This window comes from Cibotium barometz, chromosome 14, assembly GCF_041138505.1.
Source record: "Cibotium barometz isolate CiBa-2024 chromosome 14, ASM4113850v1, whole genome shotgun sequence".
NCBI lineage: Eukaryota > Viridiplantae > Streptophyta > Polypodiopsida > Cyatheales > Cibotiaceae > Cibotium > Cibotium barometz.
The window spans coordinates 29,951,442-29,965,846 of record NC_141059.1 but is presented as its reverse complement, the minus strand read 5'-3'; positions in this window follow the sequence as shown (position 1 = coordinate 29,965,846).

The window sequence follows — 14,405 nt, the reverse complement described above, 5'->3', positions numbered from 1 at the left end:
CCCCCCCAAGAGTTCACATCGACAGGAAGGTTTGCACCTCCTTTGCCCACATGGAGGGAGGTGGGGTTGTGGTTTATCTTGTATAGATATATATAATACATTTTGTTTTGAATCTTTAGGTAGTCCTCTATATATATATATATATTACATATAAATAAATCTTTTATTTAAAATAAAACAAATCATTCTACACTCGAGGAGGCGAATGCATGACCACGTGGAGCTCAAAGCTGGCAGGCTGAGGTGCTTAGGATACATAGAATAACCAAGAATTTTAAAAATCTGAAGGCTAGCCAAAATGCAACCACTTTTTCTCAATCATTTTTTAATTAAAAAACCCAAATTATGCTACACTTTCTCTCTCTCTCTCTCTCTCTCTCTCTATATATATATATATATATATGTACGTACGTATGTATGTATGTATGTATGTATGTATGTATGTATGTATGTATGTGTATGTATGTATACCCGATAAAAACCAAGGCAGTAATTAATCTTGGCCAGATCTTGTGATGTGCGAAAAGTAAAAGCGTGTCATAACAGCAGCCACATAAAGATAAATGCACAGTAACATTAATCACAATTCATCCTAGTCTGAACTTTCTAATTACGTTTTCTATACACTAACAGTGGTTCGAATTAATCCTGCCCTTAACTTTCTAGTAGGGTTATGTACACACTAACATTAATCAAAAGTTATCAGTCTTTAACTTTTTAGAAAGGTTTTGAATTGATGTATGTATGTATGTATACCCAACAAAAACCAAGGCAGTGATTAATCTTGGCCAAATCTTGTGATGTGCGGAAAGTGAAAGCATGTCATAACTGCAGCCACGCAAAGATTAGTGCACAGTAACATTAATCACAATTCATCCTAGTCTGAACTTTCTAATTACGTTTTCTATACAACACTAACAGTGGTCTAAATTAATCCGACCCTTAACTTTCTAGTAGGGTTATGTACACACTAACATTAATCAAAAGTCACTAGTCTTTAACTTTTTAGAAAGGTTTTGAATTGATGTATGTATGTATATATACCCAACAAAAACCAAGGCAGTGATTAATCTTGGCCAGATCTTGTGATGTGCGGAAAGTGAAAGCATGTCATAACAGCACCACTCAAAGATTAGTGCACAGTAACATTAATCACAATTCATCCTAGTCTGAACATTCTAATTATGTTTTCTATACACTAACAATGGTCCGAATTAATCATGCCCTTAACTTTATAGTAGGGTTATGTACACACTAACATTAATCAAAAGTCATCAGTCTTTAACTTTATAGAAAGGTTTTGAATTGATGTTTATATTAGGTTACATCATGTATACAACACTCATGTATACAATTCGACCTTAATTAATAATTATAGGTCATTAGATATGATAATGCTTTTTTATTGATGCACAAATTTAAAATAAAATGAATCATTCTACACTCTCCCTTTATCTTGTATATACTTTGTTTATATAATAAATTTTGTATATATAAAATGACCTTGAGCAATGAAGCACTTAGAGGAGGCAAAGGCGGTCGAGGAGCTCGAGGAGGCGAAGGCACGACCACGTGGAGCTTAAAGCTAGCAGACTGAGGTGCCTGGGATACATAGAATAACCAACATTTTTAAAAATCTGAAGGCTAGCCAAAATGCAACCACTTTTCTCAATCATTCTAGTATGTACATATCTAATATGAATACTTACCGGATTGGATTTAGGTGTCGACCAGTAATCAATAATTGGTAAGTACAATGAATTAGTAAGTGCAGATGGGACCCTCCTTCTTCATTCTTTTCTCTTTCTAGATGATACTGCTATATCATAGAATCTGGATTTTGTTCAATCCAACAAATAATGTTAAGGTTAAAGTTGGTACGGATGTTGAAAAAGCGAAGTAGCTTAATCGGGTGAGCATGGATTTGAATACCAAATTATCTCACACATGAATTAGTATACAATTTTATGAAGTAAATTCTTACTCAAAATTGTTGACTGAGGAAAGCATGTGAGCGTATGAGAGTGGTTCATCCAGCATGGCCACGTCTCACTACTTTCTAAAATTGACAACCATATATTTTTCTACCGTTGATCAATCGAGTGATAATAATTGAAGTGCCCCCCCCAAATAGCTAATAGAGGTCGTACAAAGATAACGTAACAATCTCAATACTAGGGGTTAATACAAATCCTAAAAAATAGGAGAAGGTGAATAAGGGTGGATTGGCTGAATGGGAGCGAATATTAATTGGACGTTTGGATTATCTCAATCATTCTAGTTTGTATAGTTGATGATTATCCATCTCGCAGGCATTGCCTCGTCGTTTGCTGCATGTCGGTTCCCCATTTTGAAGGTTTGGATTATCCATCTAGTAGGCATTGCCTTGCTGTTGCTGCATGTTGGTTCCTCATTTTGAATCCCTTCTATTCAATTTGGATTATCTATAGCCTGAGGCCCCACCTCAGGTTTTCATGAGACACCCTTCCTCGGCCCTCTCCGCCAAGTCCATGAGCCGCCCTTCCTCGGCCCTCTCCGCCACCAGGTTTTCATGAGTCGCTCTTCCTCAGCCCCACCAGGTTTTCATGAGCCGCTCTTCCTCGGCCCTCTTCGCCAACTCCATGAGCCGCCCTTCCTCGGCCCTCTCCGTCACTAGTAGAGCCAGGTTGATGTCATCGTGGCCCTTGGACAAATCATCCAGCCCTGCCCGTAGAGCATCTTGCTTGGCCTGCTACAACGCTGTTGCTTGTTGCCATGGGCAGGCAGAACAGAGGGGGTCAAAAGCGCGGTTGGACCCAGCGCAGGCACTTCAGAGACGGACGCAACCAGCATGGCCAAGTTTACGTCATCGTGGTTGGCCTGTTATTGCAGCTGCTCTTGCTTGTCGCCATGGGCGGGCAAAACAGAGGGGGTAAAAAGCACGGTTGGCACTTCAGGGAGACGGACGCGACCAGCATGGCCAGGTTGACGTCATCGTGGTTGGCTTGCTGCTGTAGATAGCTGCTGTTGCTTGTCACCATGGGTCAGTGCAGTAGATAGCTGCTGTTGCTTGTCACCATGGGTTAGTGCTATTTTCAAGTTTACATGATGCGAAGATAGTGTTTCTACATGGTGTTCAAGCTTGACTGCTGCTGACAAACTTGTAACACTCTTGGGTGCCAACTATTTCTCCGGTCAACAGCTGTAGTGGTGGGAAACTTCTCAAGCACGACAACCATACATTTATGTCAGTGCTGCTGCTTATGTATTTATAAACATTGTAAATGATAGGGGAAAAAAATGCTATGAATGACGACGTATGCACCAAGTGAGCGGAAGAGAAGGTGTTGTCCACGACAACAGTGACCCCCTTCTCATGTTTGATGGAAGAGAATAGGAGTATGTCTGCGAGACGGAGAGGGTGGGATTAGAGATAGATTCAAAGTAGAGGAGGCAGTTAATTTGGGTGGGATTAGAGATAGATTCAAAGTAGAGGAGGTAGTTAAAATCGATCTCATGGCATTCAAGTCTCGTGAATCTATGTCCACAAACGTGGTGGTGATGTCTCAAGGTCGGGGGAGGAAGAAGGACATAAGGGCGTAGGTCTTCTATAAAGATGGCAGATGTGCTTCTGCTGCATAGCTGTAGGAGGACGGAGGAGATGGCAGACGTGCTTCTCCTACTCTTGCTCGTTGCAAGTAAACCATGCAATTTTAAAAAAAATAAGTAAAGTACCTGTGCTTCAAACCGTGCAGAACTTCAGAACGCGAAAATGGGATCTTGTGAGAATGTGCAAAATAAATAAAAATGAACCAAGAATGAAGAAGGTTACATCCAAAGATTTCATTGAAAGATGTGAGATGAGATCTTCTTATCTTAGATTCAAATTCAAAATTGCATTGGAAGATGTGAGATTTGGCTCCTCCTCACGCTTGTGGGAGGATTGGTTATTTTGAATTAGCCCCACCTCCTTTGCCCATGTGGAGAGAGGTGGGGTTGTGGTTAATCTTGTATAGATTGTACATTGCAGGCAGTAGTGTTCAAGGTGACTGTTGGCATGGATTCATCTAGTGAATACAACGATTCACTTATCCAAGGTCCGCCCCAAGGATGACATCATACTTAAGGGAATCTAGGGTGACATAGAATGTAAATTCCATATCGCCATCGATTGTTCGAGTAGTGCATTTAAAGTAACCTAGAACTTCAATGTTTTGTTCAGTGGTTCCTTTTACAAGACTATTACTTGTCGGGGTGAGTTCAAGTTGTCCCACAATGACACCCAAGTGTCTATTGGCATGATGTTATGACTTGCTCGAAGGCTAATCAATGCGCGTTTGCATTGAACATCATTGCCTGTAGGGAAATCCAACCATACCATGATAGAGTCTTCCGAAGGAACCATGGGTGTTTTGGTTAGTGTTTCAGCTTTAGATCCTGTGTTTGTTTCATATTCCCATTCACTTTCATCCTCTGTTTGGGTCTCAGCTTTTTCAAGAGTACCCAATGTGTACAATGGCACACTTAGCCCTCTGACAATTCTTAATGAGAGCTATTTGGAAACTTGCGAATCCTCACAGTCCTGGTTTATGTAGTTCGTTGTGTCCTTGTGTAGCCATTAAAGGTGCAAGCGTTGATATGATTCTGGCTTTATCATGAGAAAAGAGCATTCGTCCGTATGAGGTTTTGAGAGAGTTTTAATCTTATAAGGGAATTATCGAATTCCGTACGTGCTTTCTCAAGCCTATAGTTCATACAATCTATCTCAAATGACTATTCTGTAGAGAGTATGTCTTCCTCTTGAAAGGGAAAGTGGTACTCCTCTAGGTTTTGTATCTTGGTTATTGTTTTACTTTTGGCATTATGAGACTCAATCACAACCAGTGACTCTTTAAGATATTCAACCATGCTAAGCATGCACTCTTGAGCCCGTTTGTTGCATTCTACATATGTCATGTGATCATTATTATCCATTTGGGATGGTTGGGTGGGTTCTAGTTTCATGATTGGTCTATATGGTGCACTGAGCGAAGAGTAAGAACTTTTCTCATCCTCACTTAGTGATGTACTAGAACTTGTTTCATTCTTTGACTTCCTTTGGTTTGTCATTTTTTCACTATGTTTACCCATGCGACCGGATCAAATTTTCTTTTAGATTTTTGTATCTTGTGTCGCACATGTGGATGTTGAAGTTTATGTGGTGGTCTTTGATGTGGATGCTTTTGCATTATGTATAGCTTTTGGCTCTTTTGTGTTTATGTCCTCTTTTGGGTTTATGTCCTCTACAGGCTCCTTTTCCTTGTGTTTTACTTCGACCTTGGTTTCGATAGTTTTTTGTCCCTTGTTTTTCTTGGGTTTAGAAGGTTTTGTTTTCTCTTTTGGGTTCTTTTTTAAAACATGTTCTTCTACCCATGTTGAGGTATTGTCTTTTATACTCTTCTTGACTGTTTTGGCGTGCCTTTGCTTGTAAACGTGTAAGAGCATTTAAGGGCATCGTGGCAATTGCCCATTTTGTACACTTAAGATGTTAAGAGTTGTATTTTGTGAGACAAGTTGCATTGAAGCAACTCGTCTTGGGAAGTCTTGAAACATGTGATCAATGCCACATCGTTCACACATGGGTCGTAAGGTGTTAGTGACTATGGGCATGGAAGTATTCCAAACTATGCAATCTGCCACCTTGCAAGGTCCACGATAATAGAAACACTGAAGTGTCCGATTAACTGCCTCCTGAGCAGTTTCTACCCTTTAGACTGTTTCTATTTGGTGCACGAGAGGTTTTGAGTCCATTGTGAATGAAGCAAGACACTTTTTAGTATCATGCTCAAAGGTGTTTTCTAAATTTTTAGCCTCTTGATCAAGATTAATCACTCTTAATGATAAAAACCAGTCCATTAAGAGAAATTAGTCAAAAGCAAGCATTTTTTTATGGTTTAATTTTTTTGAAAGCTTAAGCTACACCTAATGCTTGCTAACACTCTAATCCAAATAATTTCAACCCAAAACACATAATTAAACTAGAATTAATGATCTTAGATTCTATGTTTAATCTAAAGAAAGCTAACATTCACTAAGAAATGCATTCTCTTGCATTGTTTGATGCAATGGATGCAAACTAAGCCTAGTACACACTCTTTTCACTATGTTTAAACTAAAGAAAGCTAACATTCACTAAGAAATGCATTCTCTTGCACATTGTTTGATACAATGGATGCAAACTAAGCCTAGTACACACTCTTTTCAAGCCCTAAGCACATGATAAACCATAAAAACAATAACAAAAACAACAAATTAATCAAAAAGTTTTCTTTTCAAAAATAAAAAAGAGAGCTATTCTACACCAAATCTCACACAAATCACCATCAAATCCACATCTTTTTCATGGAAAACCACTAATCAAGATAATGGGCAATGGGTTATACGTAGATTAGAGACAAAATGATGAAAAAAGCCAAGGGATGGCTCCCCTCCAGCAATGGCACCAAAAATGTTAAGGCTCACCCTAACCCTCCTTACCTAGTGAACCGCAACTGTCATGAGGATCTTTCCAATGGTGGCCGAGCCCGTAACCCTCGAGGTCTCCAACACTACTACATGTTAGTCTAATACCGGCGCTTATATCGACGTCATTCAACAGGGTCTAAAAAAGCCCCGTCATTGGTATAAACGCCGGTATACGCGCCGAAACCACAGCGTCGGTATAAGCGTCGGGTAACAATACCGGCGTCTATACGGGTGTCTATATCGACGCTCACCGGCGATAATACCGACGCCTATTCCAGCGTCTATACCGGTGTATATACCGGGGTGTATATCGGGCTCTATACCGACGCCAGTACCGGCAGATATACCAATGAATATACCGGTGCACATACTGGGGAATATACCGACGCTGTACCAGATTTTTTTTTTTGGGCAGAATAGTGTTGCCTGGCTGTTGTCTGGCTGCCTACAATGAACAGGATCAACAACAGCAAACAGACAGCACCATTCTGTCTAAAATAGAGCACAAAAACAACCGTGCTCATTTTTTTATTTTCCTGATCGACAAACAAGAAATTAAATTGAACATTAATACTCAAGAATGTTTTAATCATATACCATTAGTTTGAAGGTCATCTTACATCATGGTAATGCCTCCCAATTGACGGTCTCTCCTTCTTCTTCAAGAATCTCAAATAAGGCCACAAGGCCATGTTTGTGAGCGTACTTCTCCTCTCGCCTACTTGGTGGGCGATTCATGGCCAACTCCTGCACAAACGATTAACAATTATAACTTTTAGAAATCAACATTTAGCCCACATACATACATTTACATAAATAAAATTGCTACAAATACTTACGAATTCATGGCGCATGGTTTCGTAACCACCACTCCCAAGATGAGAAGCCCCTACTGTTTGGAGTCTTGCCCTTGCCGCCTCTCTTTGTTGTTGAAACCTCTCTGGTGTCTTGGTGAGCTCCTGAGCAATGGCTGCCCACTCCCTGTCATCTAGCCAAATAGGTTTCTCTTTTCCCTCTCTAAATGCGTCCCTCGCCTCTGACCTACGATGCCCCATCAAAATGCGAGCTGTATACTGTATCCACTCATTAGAGACGACATTCATAGGGTCACATGGCTGAAACTCTTGCTTTATCTTTGTATTAATATAATTTTTCTTTCTCTTATCTTGCTGATCCCATTTAGTCATGACAGAGTCGTGAAACTGTATAGTGCACAATTGTCGAATGCGTGTCTTCATTGCCTTCCCTGCACTATTCATTATTGGTGTCCCATCCCTAATTGTGTATATCTTGCTGTTGTCATGGTCATGTGCACCCCAGGGAGTGGAAGGTGACCCTATGGGTGTGCTATCAACAGATGAGAGCGAAGGACGACGCTCACGTGGTGGTGGTGTCACAGCATCTGTGGCACTACCACCACAACAACCTCCCCCTGAAGACCTACTACGTGAGCGCCGTCTATGTGAAGAGGTGGTAGATCGAGCTGTAAGAGGAGTGGAAGGCTGTGTGGTATGAGGTGTGGGAGCTGCTCTCGTACCCACGGGTGTGGGAACTGGCATCGGGAAGCCAGTTCCCACGCCCGTGGGTACGACAGCAGCCTCACCATCGGGAAGCCAGATGGTGAGGCAGATGTCCCTGCTCCAGAACCCCAATAACTCTGAGCCATGGCTCTCTGCTCTGGAGTCATGGACGAAAGAAAACCATATAACTGTTGGGGACTCATGCCCTACGGTGTAGGATTAAATGAGAAATCAGGACTGTAGTCGTAGGGCGGTGAGTCACCCATGGCCTGTTGGACAAAAAACCATATGACAAACTTGTGCGAAATGAAAATTACACGGTAAACAATGAAAGAACCATATGACAAACATTAACAATGATAAACAACATTGGTAAAACTATATCAACTTGCTCCTATAGTAGTGATTATGATGGTAAACATTAACAATGGTAAACAATGAAAGGACCTTCAATGTCATAAAACCATTACAAATATGTCATAACTATTTGCATAATCATTAAGATACATCATTTTAAAAATCATTATCTATTCTATCATCCTCATTAAGATCAGTAGCCCCAAAGAGATCTATGTCTATGTACATTTCAGCATCCTCATCATTAAAAGTCCCTTGATGAAGGATGTCTTCATCATCTATGTCTTCTTCCTCAACATGTTTTTCAGCTTCCTTGGTTTGCACCTCTTCATTTGGATCTTGCTCTAGTTGCTCCTCTTCATTTGCTTGCTCCTCTTCATTGTTGATATCGGCTTGTTCTTGCTGCACTCCACCACCCTGTGCATCCACATCACCTTGTTGTAGCTCAAATTCTTCAAAAATTTGCTTACTGTGGGGGGCGACTTGAACCACAAATAGCCACCGTGGATCTTTTGGATCCGCTTTAAAGACAACCTGCTCACAATGCTCTGGGCGCACAAAAGTATCTTGCTGATCGGTCCATACCTTTGTGAAGTCCACTTGGATGAGGCCACTCTTGTCTCTACGTACAGTTGCATGTGGCCAATTCATGATTACCTTGAACCACTTTACATCAAAGATAAACAACTCAAAACTTCTGAAGCCAACCTTTAATATATCTTGAATGGTTCCAAAGTAATCAAGCATTCCAGTAATTGTGTTATCATCACTTGCACTTGCACGACTTTCTTGAACAAACTGTGATGTGACACCACAATCAAAGGTTGCTCTTCTTTGGTCTATTGGTTCTACTCGAAAATGACGTCCATGTGACCAAAACGCCCCATATTTGTGATACTACAAATAGCACAAAAAGATTGTTGATGGAGAATCAAACACTGAGACATGTAGAGAAATAAAAGAGAGACATGTAGAACTTAAACACTTACATGCCAATCGCATCCTTTTGTAAGCTCCTCCTCCTCCTCTGTTATAGTTAAACCAGCACGTTTGGCTTCTAAAATTGTAGCTTCTAGCCATATACCTGTGGGAAAGTCCGGAAGAGCTTGCATACCTTCTGGATATGGGAGATTTCTTGTAGTGCGATTCCTTCTGAAACTTAAACAATCTTGTACTCGCTGTCGCTTGAGAGCTTCATGTGTCTCAATCCACTTCTCCATTACATGAGAGTTCAAGATGCAAAATTTGTTGATTTTTTCCCTCAAATTGTTATCCATCTTTCTCTTAATGCCTTGGCCTTGAGGTTCCTCACCAATGACTCGCCTGTTAAACTCTTGAGACCATAGTCGAGGTATCTCTGGATCTGAGGAACTTAAATATTCAGTGATGTAAACAAGGGACTCTTGTATCAGCCACCCTTCTGACATACTACCCTCTGGGCGAGCCATTTGGCGAGCCATTTGGTTCATAATTTGACCGTTGAGAATGTCGTGGTTGATGATCTTCATGTTCATGCTCCTCGAAGAGAGCTTCTTGTTGCTCGATGAAGGCATCCAACATTTCTTCCATTGGACCTTCTTCCATTTTCTGACCTTCTTCCATTCCCTCGGGTGCTGTTAATTGAGCTCCATCTGTCACTCCCTCCTACGATATCCTCATCCTTTGTTGGGGACGAGAATTCACAGGCGCAATGTTATCAAGATGCGGCTGCACACTTGCTTGGTTATACCATTGAAACCGTAAATTTTGCAAGCGCTCCATTGGAAATATGCCAACGTCATGAACATGCTAGTTGTAAATCCTTCGTTTTCGAAAGATTTGGTACTTACATCGCATGCATGGACACGCTATTCTCTCTTCAAGATTGAGAGGCTCCATCTAGCAAGATAACATGTATATGCAGCTCATTAAATACAAATCATTATGCATTACACAAAGCATTATGTAAACCATAAAACAGGGCTTCTTTTCCCCAGCCGTGAGGGAGATTTTTAAAAATAACATTTAAAGCGTCAAACGGGCTTCTTTTCCCCAGCCGTTGAGGGAGACTTTAAAAATATTTAAAAAAGCGCCAAACGGGCTTCTTTTCCCCAGCCGTTGAGGGAGATTTTAAAAATAACTTATACATTAGCTTATCTTCTCTCCATACAAAATTAAGATGAATTTGAACAAGGATGGAGAGAGAAGCTATCTCTATTCATAAATAGCTATTTATAAAGGCCTTATGCAAAAATCTATATGCATAGATTCTGTAAATAGAGCCTACACATTGAGCTCTATACGTAAGTCTTATGCAAGCTTTATGAATAAGGTTTATGCAATCGTATGCATAGTAAGGCTTGTAAGCCTTAAGTATAAGCTTGCATAATAAGGCTGCAAGACTTATGCATAAGCTCTATGCATAAGCCAACTGCATAAGTCTTATGCATAAGCTCTATGCATAAGCCTTATGCATAAGCTCTATGCATAAGCCATATGCATAAGTCTTATGCATAAGCTCTATGCATAAGTCTTATGCATAAGCTCTATGCATAAGCCATATGCATAAGTCTTATGCATACGCTCTAGGCATAAGCCATATGCATAAGTCTTATGCATAAGTGTTATGCATAAGCTCTATGCAAGACTTATGCATAATCTCTATGCATAAGCTCTATGCTATAAGCCTTATGCATAAGCTCTATGCTATAAGCCTTATGCACTATGCTAAGCCTTAATCCCATCACCCAATGGTGTAATAAACATGATCTTATTTTACATGGATAAGAGATCTTACCTTGATAACATATATAAACTCTATGAATAAAGAGAATACCTTATGCATAGAAAAACAGAGCATAAGAAATATATGTTATATGTATAAGAGAGTATAAACATTCAAAAAGCTTATGCTTTCCATCCATGCAAGGTGAAGCCTTATGCATAAAGCTCATCCATAAGATTTATACATAAAACATTATGTATTAAGCTTTATGCATAGATCTTAATTCATGCATTCAGCTAGATTCATATAGCTCTATGCATAAACTCTATGTATAGAGCTTGCATAAGCTTACAAGCCCTATGTATAGAGCTTTCATAATCTTACAACCTCTATGTATAAAGCCTATACATAGAGCATATGCATTGAGCTTTTACAAGAAGGCTATGCATAGAGCTTTCAACAAGAAGGCTATGCAAGCTCTATGTACAATGTCCATGCAAGCTTTCAAGAAACCTATGCATAGAGATTTTATAAGCTTGCAAACTCTATGCATAAAGCCTATGCATAGAGCTTATGCATAGAGATTTCACAAGCTCGCAAGCTCTATGAATAGAGCTTATTCATAAAGCTTGCAAGAAGGCTATGCATAGAGATTGCAAGCTTATAATAGGTTTTATGCATAGATATTGAATTAATCCTATGTATAAGCTTACAAGAACCCTAAACTAACCCTAAACCATAAAATAGGGATGCAATAATACGTAGAAAAAAGCATAAACAAGAAAAATCGAAAGAGGATCTACCTCTTTTTTGCGAAGCTGAAGGAGAGGATTGGTGAAAGATTGGTGAAAGAGCTGCAAAACAAAATATTAAACAAAATAATTAGTAAATTAAACACAAGAATAAGAACTAATACAAAACCCTAAAATCTCTATGCATGCATTAGGAGATCTATGCATACATAGAGAGCTCTCAACATGCATAGAGAGCCAAAAAAACACAAAACCCTAAACGTCCTAATTCCTAAATTAAAAAGTAAAAGCAAGAACATATTAGGAGAAGGAGAAGAGGAGAAAAGAAGAAAGAAGGAGAAAAGAGGAGAGAGGAAAAAAGAGGAGAGGGAGAGAAAGAGACGTTGCATACCTTCTCTACAACGCTGCGGAAAACAGAGAAAATATGCTCTCGGCTGTAAAAAACTTACGAGCGTCGGTATATGCTCCGAAATATGCGTCGGTATATGCTTCGGAATATGCGTCGGTATATGCTTCAAAATAACCGTTGGTATGTGCTTCGGTATACGCATCGGTAAACGAAAATTTGAAAATATCCCGCCCGACTTGTCTCCTCCAACATTACGACGGGCATACCGACGTTCGCCATTTGCGTCGGTATTTTACCGTCGGTATGCCCTCAAGCTCTTGTAGTGCAAGCTCTACAACTTCTTGAGAAGCAATTCCATCGCATATCCCACGAGCGTTGCATTGCACTACGGGTCTTTGTCCCTGCTCTCACCTCACTTCACTCACACACACTCACTGGCATGCATTAGGGAGAGAGATTAGCAAGAGGATTAGCAAGAGCAAGACTCAATTGCACAATGGGAGAGTCTGTTGTATTATGAGAGAAATTCACTTATATACATGGCCATAAGTGTTCACACTCACTTAAACTATGGCTGGCCGGGCACTCTAGGCTCATAAGAGGCCTAATGCTATTACAATGACTACTCTCATAATATACCCATGAAGTACATCACTTAGGACTTCATCCTAACTTGCTATCACCTACTCTTGAAGCGGGAATTGCCATAAATACTCTGTCACACCATTACGGGCGCCCATCCAAGCTGTAGCTTTGGACACTGTTGCTTGATATCTTGAATGTATGACCCAAGTTTGGTGTATGATGTAAGATAATGGCGGGAGCTCTTGTTAATCCTAGAATTGGATTAACACAACAAAAGTAAGTTCATAAGTGAAGATTGCAATATAACTTAAAGAGAAAAGGGATGTTACACTTCAAGTGTAACACTTCAAGTGTGGTGATAAATGGAACACGGATCATTGGAAGGTTTGCATTCATAGCACCCATCTTCAACTAAGAGAACTCAAAATCATGTTAAGAAAACACCTAGGAACATATATAACCATATGCATAACATTTGAAAGATTTTGACAACGTTCATCAACCACCCTATTCAGCGGAAAGAGTAGATGACTCCACCAAAACATCCTAAAACTTCTCAATGTTACCAAAAATAGAAACAAAACCAACAACAAAACATTGCACCCTTTGTTTCTCCTCACCGGCCAAAAGCTCACAACAACAAGATCTCTAAAAGTTAAAAAATGGACCGATACACATGGGATAGGGATCACATCTTCCACCATTAAACTGACATTAATGTTTAGAGAATTCACATCTTCAACATCTAGAACTATAGATCTATCCTCTTGCAACTCTTCAAAAACTTCATCATCACCTAGGTTCACCATAAGATCCATCTTGTGGTTCTTTAAAGGTTGCACATACATTATTACATGCATGACTATCCCCATCCTTATCTATATCATGGAATGACTCTAGAGTCACAGTAAGAGATAAATCATCATTGTAACATACCTCTTGAATCTCCTCTCCATCATAAATTTCACAAGTTGCATACATATTATTACATGCATGACTATCCCCATCCTTATCTATATCATGGAATGACTCTAGAGTCACAGTAAGAGATAAATCATCATTGTAACATACCTCTTGAATCTCCTCTCCATCATAAATTTCACAAGTTGCATACATATATTCATCACATAGGGCATAGTTCACCTCCACATTGGTACCAAAAAGTGAATTACCACAAACACAAACACCATCATCTAAGCCACTTGTCTCGTTGGGTTATCTTAAAGACCATAGTAGTCGCCTCAAGAATATCCTCACCTAATAGGGAACCAACCACCGTCTTCATCTCTAAAGATGAGCTTAAATAGGCATTCTTTTTGTCCACATAGACCGCGCTGGTATCAAACCTGGTATCATAATTTACACAACTTTCAAAAGAAACAATTTGTGGAAGAGCACCATCAATCCTCACAAGATTGAACTCCTCGCTGCCGATACTACACAACTATATTGATGCTCAAAAAGGATGCACATATTGTTGAATAAGTGGAAGTAAACCTTGAACATAAATGGCCAGCAAACAAGTAGGAGTGGTCCAAATCACCAAATAATGCTACCAAATCACATCCTAATACAATGTCAATGGGACCCATATCCAATATAAGAAAATAACCTTTTCAAGTGTAATATTTTGCGAGTACTAAACCCATATTCTT